We start from the raw sequence: 7629 nt of genomic DNA, 5'->3' as shown, positions 1-7629 counted from the left end.
CTAGTAGTCGCTGGTGCACTGTTATTTTTGGTTGGTTCACCATGCTCACATAGGCCCTTCATAAAGTCTTACTGGATGTTTGGACCTCCATGTCAACACATATTAATGACACAAATAGTGGTTGTGGTAGAAGCTAAGGTGTAAGAAGTCAAAAGAGCCATCGATAGTATTTTCCCCAGTGTCCAAGTAAGTCATATATGTAGCCCTTCCCTTCTAGTCTTCTGTATCGGTAGTCAGCATCATCAAAGATAGTTTTTCTCCATCCCATGTGGTTTCATTCCCAACATGCTTATGAGCATGCATGCACATACCTGATTGAAAGCTGATTCACAGCACCAGGACTCTGTGATTCTGCCCACCTCTTCTGACCCCGATAACCCCACTGACATCAAAGATCAAAGCCCTGCCTATTTCCACTCTTCCCAAACTTTACTTCAGGTATTCTTCCAGAGGACCCATCCAGGTTGCTCCAAGCTCCAGCCTTTGTTTAGAAAGCCCAAGCCTGCAGCTCTCAGAACCCATAGGTTATGCAGGCAGCAAATACATTGGACTGTGGAACGGCACATGGTTGTACCAGGGAGCATGAACAGCACGGTGTCAGGGCAAGGAGGTAGGTAAGTGAGCCAGGAGCCACAGATTGAGAAATATCAGATCAGTAGCCTGAGGAAGGGGCTCTATCAGAATTGCCTCTGGGAGTCTTGAATGCCATCTAGAAGTCTTGGAGCAGAAAGGTGAAGACAATGTCTTATTATGAAATACAATATCCAGATAGACTTGTTTTTGGAAGCCAGGAAATCAGATGGCCCCCCAGAAGATGTGGTCTGCAAAAGAATAGAATGAGAAGGGGTGAGGAAAGGTGGCTGCAGAGATGCTCTGGGAGCACGATACAGGATTTGGAACTGAGATATGCCCTTCTCTCCATCCCTTAAAATTGTTAGCCTTGGAATTGGATGCTTAAAAAGCTTGCCTACATTTACATTGGTGGTCTTCTATTTGTTTCCCTTGGCTTCATCAGCCCATTCCTTTTCGAGCCAACTTTGGCTACACATTGGAATCATCCCAGTGGGCAGATTTAAAAATAGTGATACCTGGTCCTCATCCCTCCTACTCCCGGATTTTAATTTAATTGGTCTAGCTTATAGCCTTGGGCATCTGGATTGTTAAAATCTTCCCTCAGGTGATTGCAATATACAGCCAAAGTTGAGAATCACTGCTTTCGAAAATGTCAACTAGACTTCCCCGGACTTGGGTAATTAAGGAAATGGGTATCTTAGCCATATTTGGGTCAGCAAGAATGAGAACAGGTGCTACCATAACCCTGGAGCTGGCCATCGTGGCAAAGGGATCAAAATGAAGCTGCATCACAGAGAAAATACTAAAGTAATATCTCAGGGACATTTGGTGATACTCTTTCCCATCTGGCCAGATTGTTTTCCTTTTGAGCAGTGGTCCTCAAACCTTAACAGCATCAGAATCATCCAGAGGGCTAGACCTTGTTAAAACACAGAATGTTGGGGCTCACCCCAGGAGTTTCCAATTCGGTAAGTCGGGTAGGTCCCTAGAACTTGCATTTCTGACACATTCCCAGATGATGCTGATGCTGCTGGTCCAGGGACTACACTTTGAGAAGCGTTACTCTAGAGAAAGTTCCTCTCCATTTGTCCCTCAGTCATTCTTGTTTTATGTTATCAAGACAGCAATTCCTTTAGAGCCCCATGAAAGCCTTTCCCATTCTGTGACCACACACAGGGAAACATCAATCATCCTGGGTCAGAAAGGGTAGTAAAATGTTATCTGTTCCCCACCAGGTGCTTACAGCTACACAGAGCCCAAGGCCAGTGCAAACGCTCATGGGAAACTTGGGTTTTAGCTGCTGTCATTAAAAAAGCTTGGAACCTACACAGCAAGGAATGCCCATGTGTCAGCAAGAGCATTTCCTCCTATGATCACAAATGGTTTCCAGTTGTGAAGAAAGCTCAGGGGACATACGGGAGAGAAAAATTGCCAAGTCCATGGCTATAGTCTCAGTCCATTCCAAAATCAAATTGAAAAGAAAATAAGAGGAATAGTTGGCTTCTCTCTACCCATTCTTGCACTCCTCTCTGGAATAAATGGATTTTCCCTGTACTTCCCATTTCCAATATTTGCTAAGAAACTACCCCTTGAGATGTGAGTGGAATCTCAAGAGAGGTTTCAAACACTTTTATTAATATATGAGTACTCAATTTCTTTTCTTCTTTTCTCACAAACACAAACATCTCACTATTCATTTTTAATCATTACCTTTTTGTTTTTCACATTGAAACACATTTTGGAAATGGGAAATTTGGTGCCACCTCAGCCTCAGCAGAAGAAAATGTTAACAGTTGAGACAAAGACCTGAATTCTGTTGGGGTCTTCCACAGTCACCTCTTTACAGAAGCTCAGCTTGGCCAAACTGATCTCTCAGTCCTGGCAAGGACCATGACCTTTTGTTTGCTTTCATCCTCCATCCACGCCGAAGCTTTGGGACCATAGTGACCTGACTCTAAAGCTGTGATTTACAAATGGCAGGTTGCATCTCTGGTTCCCTGATATGGAGTTCCCTGATGCATATGCACACATACCTAGGCTGCCTAGATCAGGGATAACAGACATGAGACCATAGAGGACAGGGATCTTTTCTACCACTGCTTCGATTGACATAGTAGGCATGATGGACTAGCCCTGTATATCCTGAAATCTACTGTGGGACACCAATTCCACAAATGTTAGCTATTGCTGGGTGTCATGGACACATATCTTTGGGAAACACTGAGTTAAAGAAAGGTAATCATATCGGTCTCTTTGTTTCAGGACCCCTCAGTACTCTTAATATACTAATGTGCATGGTGAATTTTCTAGAAGGGGATTTATTGGGCCATAGGAGACATATTTGATCTTAGGAAAAGAGGGGAGCTTCTCTTGGGACATTTCTGAACAATTGCTCTGGGAAACAATAGTTAGACAACGTCTAGTCTCTTCTCACATAAATTCCACGTTCCGAGTCTCAAGTCTCACTCAAGTCTCAAGTCCCACTACGTGGGAATGAGTCTTAACTAACCAATGAGACTCCGAGGTGGCGTTTGAGCCAACCATAACCATGTACCTATGACCTAAGAGACAAAGCTCTGTGAAGCCCTTCAAATGTTCTTCCCATTCCCTCTCCATCACCTTGCTGGGGTAAGAGAGGGATTCTGGTGAAGAAGAAAAACCAACAGAGGACTTTAAAATGCTAAGTTTCAACTTTTATAGGCATATTTTAGACATTTTCTTTCACTACCTTATATATAAAATATTTGGATCAGAGTATTCTTGCCAAAAGAGCCTTGCTTTGGCCAGAAACCCTTCCAAGATGCCAAAGCGTCTTGGTGGAAATCACTTTTTCTTAAAGAACACCAGCCACTAATTATGTAAGTGGATAGTCAACAAATAAGCCTAGAATCAGAGGCTGTGTTATCTCTTCTACTAATTTCCCTCACTTGCCCCTTGTGGTATAATACATGATCTAGTTTGACATTGGACCAAATCAATCGGTGTGATCTCTGTTTGCTACTAGTGATATTGTTCTCTAACATTCTACATGCTTTAATGTTCCAAAACTTTATTCTATCATATTACATGTTACATTAATTATATATCACCAGGTATTATATGATTTAATTATGATTCTATAATTTCATACTCACAATAATGTTACACTTAGAAAGTAAGCATTGTCAATGTTTGCTTATTATAGGAGAGCGACCAAGTCTGAATGGAGTGATTATTGTAGGTCACACAATTCGTGATGAGCCAGAGCCAGGATTTGAACCAAAATCCATCTGAAACAAAAACCTGTGTTCTTCACCACCACCTTAAGTTGCCCTCCATAATTATTAGAATAAACTGACAAAGTGAAAAAATCAAATGTTTAAGGTATATTCTTAAACAATACCTCAAAATGCTCTTAAGTTAAGCCATCATTAAAAAACTGGAAAGGAACGGATTCTCGTAATGCCAAACACACAGTTAACACACGAGAGCGGATGGAAAAAAAATCAGAGTTTTCGTGACCTGCAAATAATCACATCTCACTGATAATAGATTTTACAGCAAATAAATAAACAGCTCTATAGATAAAATCTCACACAATGGGGTTGTATCTCCTCAAATGTACACTTTTAAAGATAGACTCTAAACTCCCGGAATCTGGGGATTTGTTAAAAAAAAAAAAAAAAAAAACCACATAGAATCTGTTGCAATGTTTATATCTGGGTCACCAAATTAATGAAAAAGGGAGAAATTTACAGTTAGCAAAATGCAATTAATCTTCAAGTATGGTTTGTAAAGCACACTCATTTGTACCAATTAACTTCATTATTCTGTTTGGAAGATTTCTCTCCCTGTCTGTATTCCAACCTTCTTTTAAGTTTTAAGTCTGAGCAATCTTTACTGTCTTATTTCTAGTTAAGATTGCAATAATTTGTCATTGGTGTGCAGACACTTTCTTAACTATTCCTGTGTTACAAATGAAAGCACCAGTATTGCTCGGAGGTTATCTCTGGGGACCTGCAAAGCCAAGCACTATAAAACGCTTAGACATTAAAGATGCGAAGAAAACCCCATAAAACAACACGTAAAAATGTGTCTTGCCTTGCCATTTATATGGAAAGATGGTGCAGTTTAATCTTTCAAGCCAAAGACTATTTTAGAATTAAAGTTCCAATCAGAACAGCAATGGGGCGAAGCTTCACCCTTTCTCTTTGACCCTCTTTTTTGGCTCGTAAAACTGCCGAAGTAAAAATCACGTGCTGCATTGGCTTTCCTGTTGGCCTTTTGATCTCTCATTCTCTCTCCTCTCTCTCCCTCTCTCACACACACACTCTGCAAGCTAAATCTGATTTGTCTAGCTCATGTTCTTTTACTTAAAAAATAAAAACACAAACTTCGCTAAGTCAGACTTCTAACTCTTGGAGAAACAACCTTTATTTGTTTGCTTAGGCAGACTTCTAATTAGAAAAAAATCTGAGCAACGCAGCTCTGTTCACACTCCGTAAAAGAGCTGTGGATTTAACCATCCAAGGGAGATGATCCTTTTTTAAAAGACTGCATTCCACTGCAGGCATTAAAGGTGGCCAAAGGTATGCGTTGAGCCCTGCCAGGCAGCAACTGGTGGGACCACCAAGAGAACAGCAAAGGACGGCATCACCAGGCAGGTGAAAAACCAAACTCCAGTTATCATAGTTTTAATTTACCAATGTCCAAGGAGAATCGTGTCTTAGGGAGTCAAATATGGCATCCAGATGGAACCAAGGATATCAAAGGTGAGCTCTGGCTCTAGGGCAGAAGATGTCTACTTTTTGTCTTAGTTGACACCACGTCTCCTGTTGGTTATGTGCATGGAGGATGCTAACAGCCAGGAAGAGGGCAACAGTTTCCTGGTTTTAACAGATGCTGTCAGTGCCCTCCCTTGGGATCCCCTCTGTTACCACCACCTCTGTGCATGCCAATCTGACAGCTTCCTACTGTGAGTGACTCTTGGAGGGCTTGCTCTAGTTATCTGAACCCTCTTGGAGCTAGAAGTTCCAGGGAGTTAACACCACCTCCAGTAGCCCTCAAATAACAACTGGCTGGAGTTGATAAATGCCTAGCTGCATGGGTCCTGGGGTGGAAGAACCCTAACACATATTCTTCGCTGGATCCCAGTGTTCCTAGCCAGAGTGGGTGTCACTTGTGTCTAGTGGTAAACCGCTCAATAATATGCACTGTGTTTGCTTCCTGTTCTTCCTGTCTCTTATCTCTACACTTTACTGATGCTTCTTGGCATCACCTCCCAGATAAACTTCTTGCATTTGAATCCTTGTATCCTCAGAAACCCAGACAAAGACAAAGACAGGTGCTCACACTGACAGAGAAAAGGCAGACATTGGATTTTCTAGATTCATCACAAGATCGTAAAAGTGACCCACTGTCATTGACCCTATTTTTGTGGCCCAAACTTATCCGGATAGATGCCATGAACCATGAAATTTTGCAGGAACTAGGTTCTACTCTGGATTCCCAAGACCAATTTTCTAAGCCATGCCTCATGCAGGGAAGAGTGTCTCTCTGTCCCTCAGGAAAAACCTAAATGACATTGACCCATGGAAGCCAGCTCGGTCTTGTAAGCGATCAAGATGGCTGGCCAGGATGACATCATTTGTGCCAGGTGTATGTTCTGACTATGGGGCTCTGGGAAGGGTTTTATGTGGGCGAAGTGTAGAGGGCATTTAGGAATGAAAACTGTCAGGTATTCAGAAGGGGGTGGTTGGTAGAGCTGTGAGCCATGTTGTCTGGGAGTCCTTTGGGAGTCAGGAGCCAGAACTTCTCATCCTACATCTGGTTTGCTTTTCAGTCTGAGTAAAACCAGTCATGGATAGCTGGACAAGGTAAGTGCCTAAAAGGCCCAGGAGACTCAGAATTAGAACATGGATGGCGGTAAATTGTTTTAGAAGAAACCCTTCAAAAAGGAAAAACGTGATCTAACAATAATTGAGTGGTGGAGGCTGGGGTAGAACACCAGCAAACAGAAACCCATAGGAATAGTGATGGATTCAACCATCTCCAAAATGACAGATGGTGGAGGAAAGTGAGGATAAGACCCTGTGTGACAGTCAGGGGACATTTACATGGCCTCAGAAACCCCTTGGATGTTTGCAGGATCTAAAGAAAGTCAATGTAGCAAGAAAAAATGAACTGGTAGAATATGAGAATGCAAAGTGAGACAAGACCCAGATAATTTAAAGACTTATAAAGCCATGGTAAGGAGATTTAATCTCATTCTAATTGCAGTGGGGTGGCATTGGGCTGGTTTTAAGTAGAAGGGAAATATGCTCAGATTTGAATTTTAGGAGATGGTTTTGGGAGCTAGCAGGAGAATGGGATTGTTTATGGAGTGTACTAGAAAATATGCTAAATGCTCTCTATGCATTATTTCACAGAATCTGTATGAGAACCTTCTTTTATTATCCCTGTAGTACAGAGAGGATGTGTCTAGACCTGGGTTACTTACTGGTAAGTAATGGAAGTAGGATGTGAATCCAGATAAGCTAATCTGAAGGCCTGAGCTCCAAATATACCTCAGGACTCTCTTGAGAACCTCTACATAAATTCTCTCTCTTGGCTCATCACTGCATGCTTGTTGATGTTCTCATGGGTCCGATAAGTTATATAACAGGACCAACTATCTGCTCAGTGGCTATCCAGTGTGAATCTTGGGTACTTATGTAATGGGGCTTTTTTGGGGAGCCCCAGTTGGTAGAGTTGCAGGTGTGCTTTCTACCCATGATTCTATTACACCTGTTTATAAGTTGTGCTGGTTTTTTTTCCCAAATATTTTATTTATTTATTTGACAGAGAGAGAGAGAGAGAGCACAAGCAGGGGGAGCGACAGGCAGAGGGAGAGGGAGAAGCAGGCTCCCCGCAGAGCAAGGAGCCCAATGTGGGGCTCGATCCCAGGACCCTGGGATCATGACCCGAGCAGAAGGCAGACGCTTCACCTACTGAGCCACCCAGGAACCCCTGTGCTATGTTTTTATAGTGTTTTGGGAGCAGGTTGGATGGACAGCAAGACATAGCCTGAGGCCAATG

The sequence above is a fragment of the Leptonychotes weddellii genome, chromosome 15 (assembly GCF_054177405.1).
Source record: "Leptonychotes weddellii isolate Sample4059 chromosome 15, ASM5417740v2, whole genome shotgun sequence".
NCBI lineage: Eukaryota > Metazoa > Chordata > Mammalia > Carnivora > Phocidae > Leptonychotes > Leptonychotes weddellii.
The sequence above is the reverse complement of the archived record's forward strand: the minus strand, read 5'-3'. Positions refer to the sequence as shown.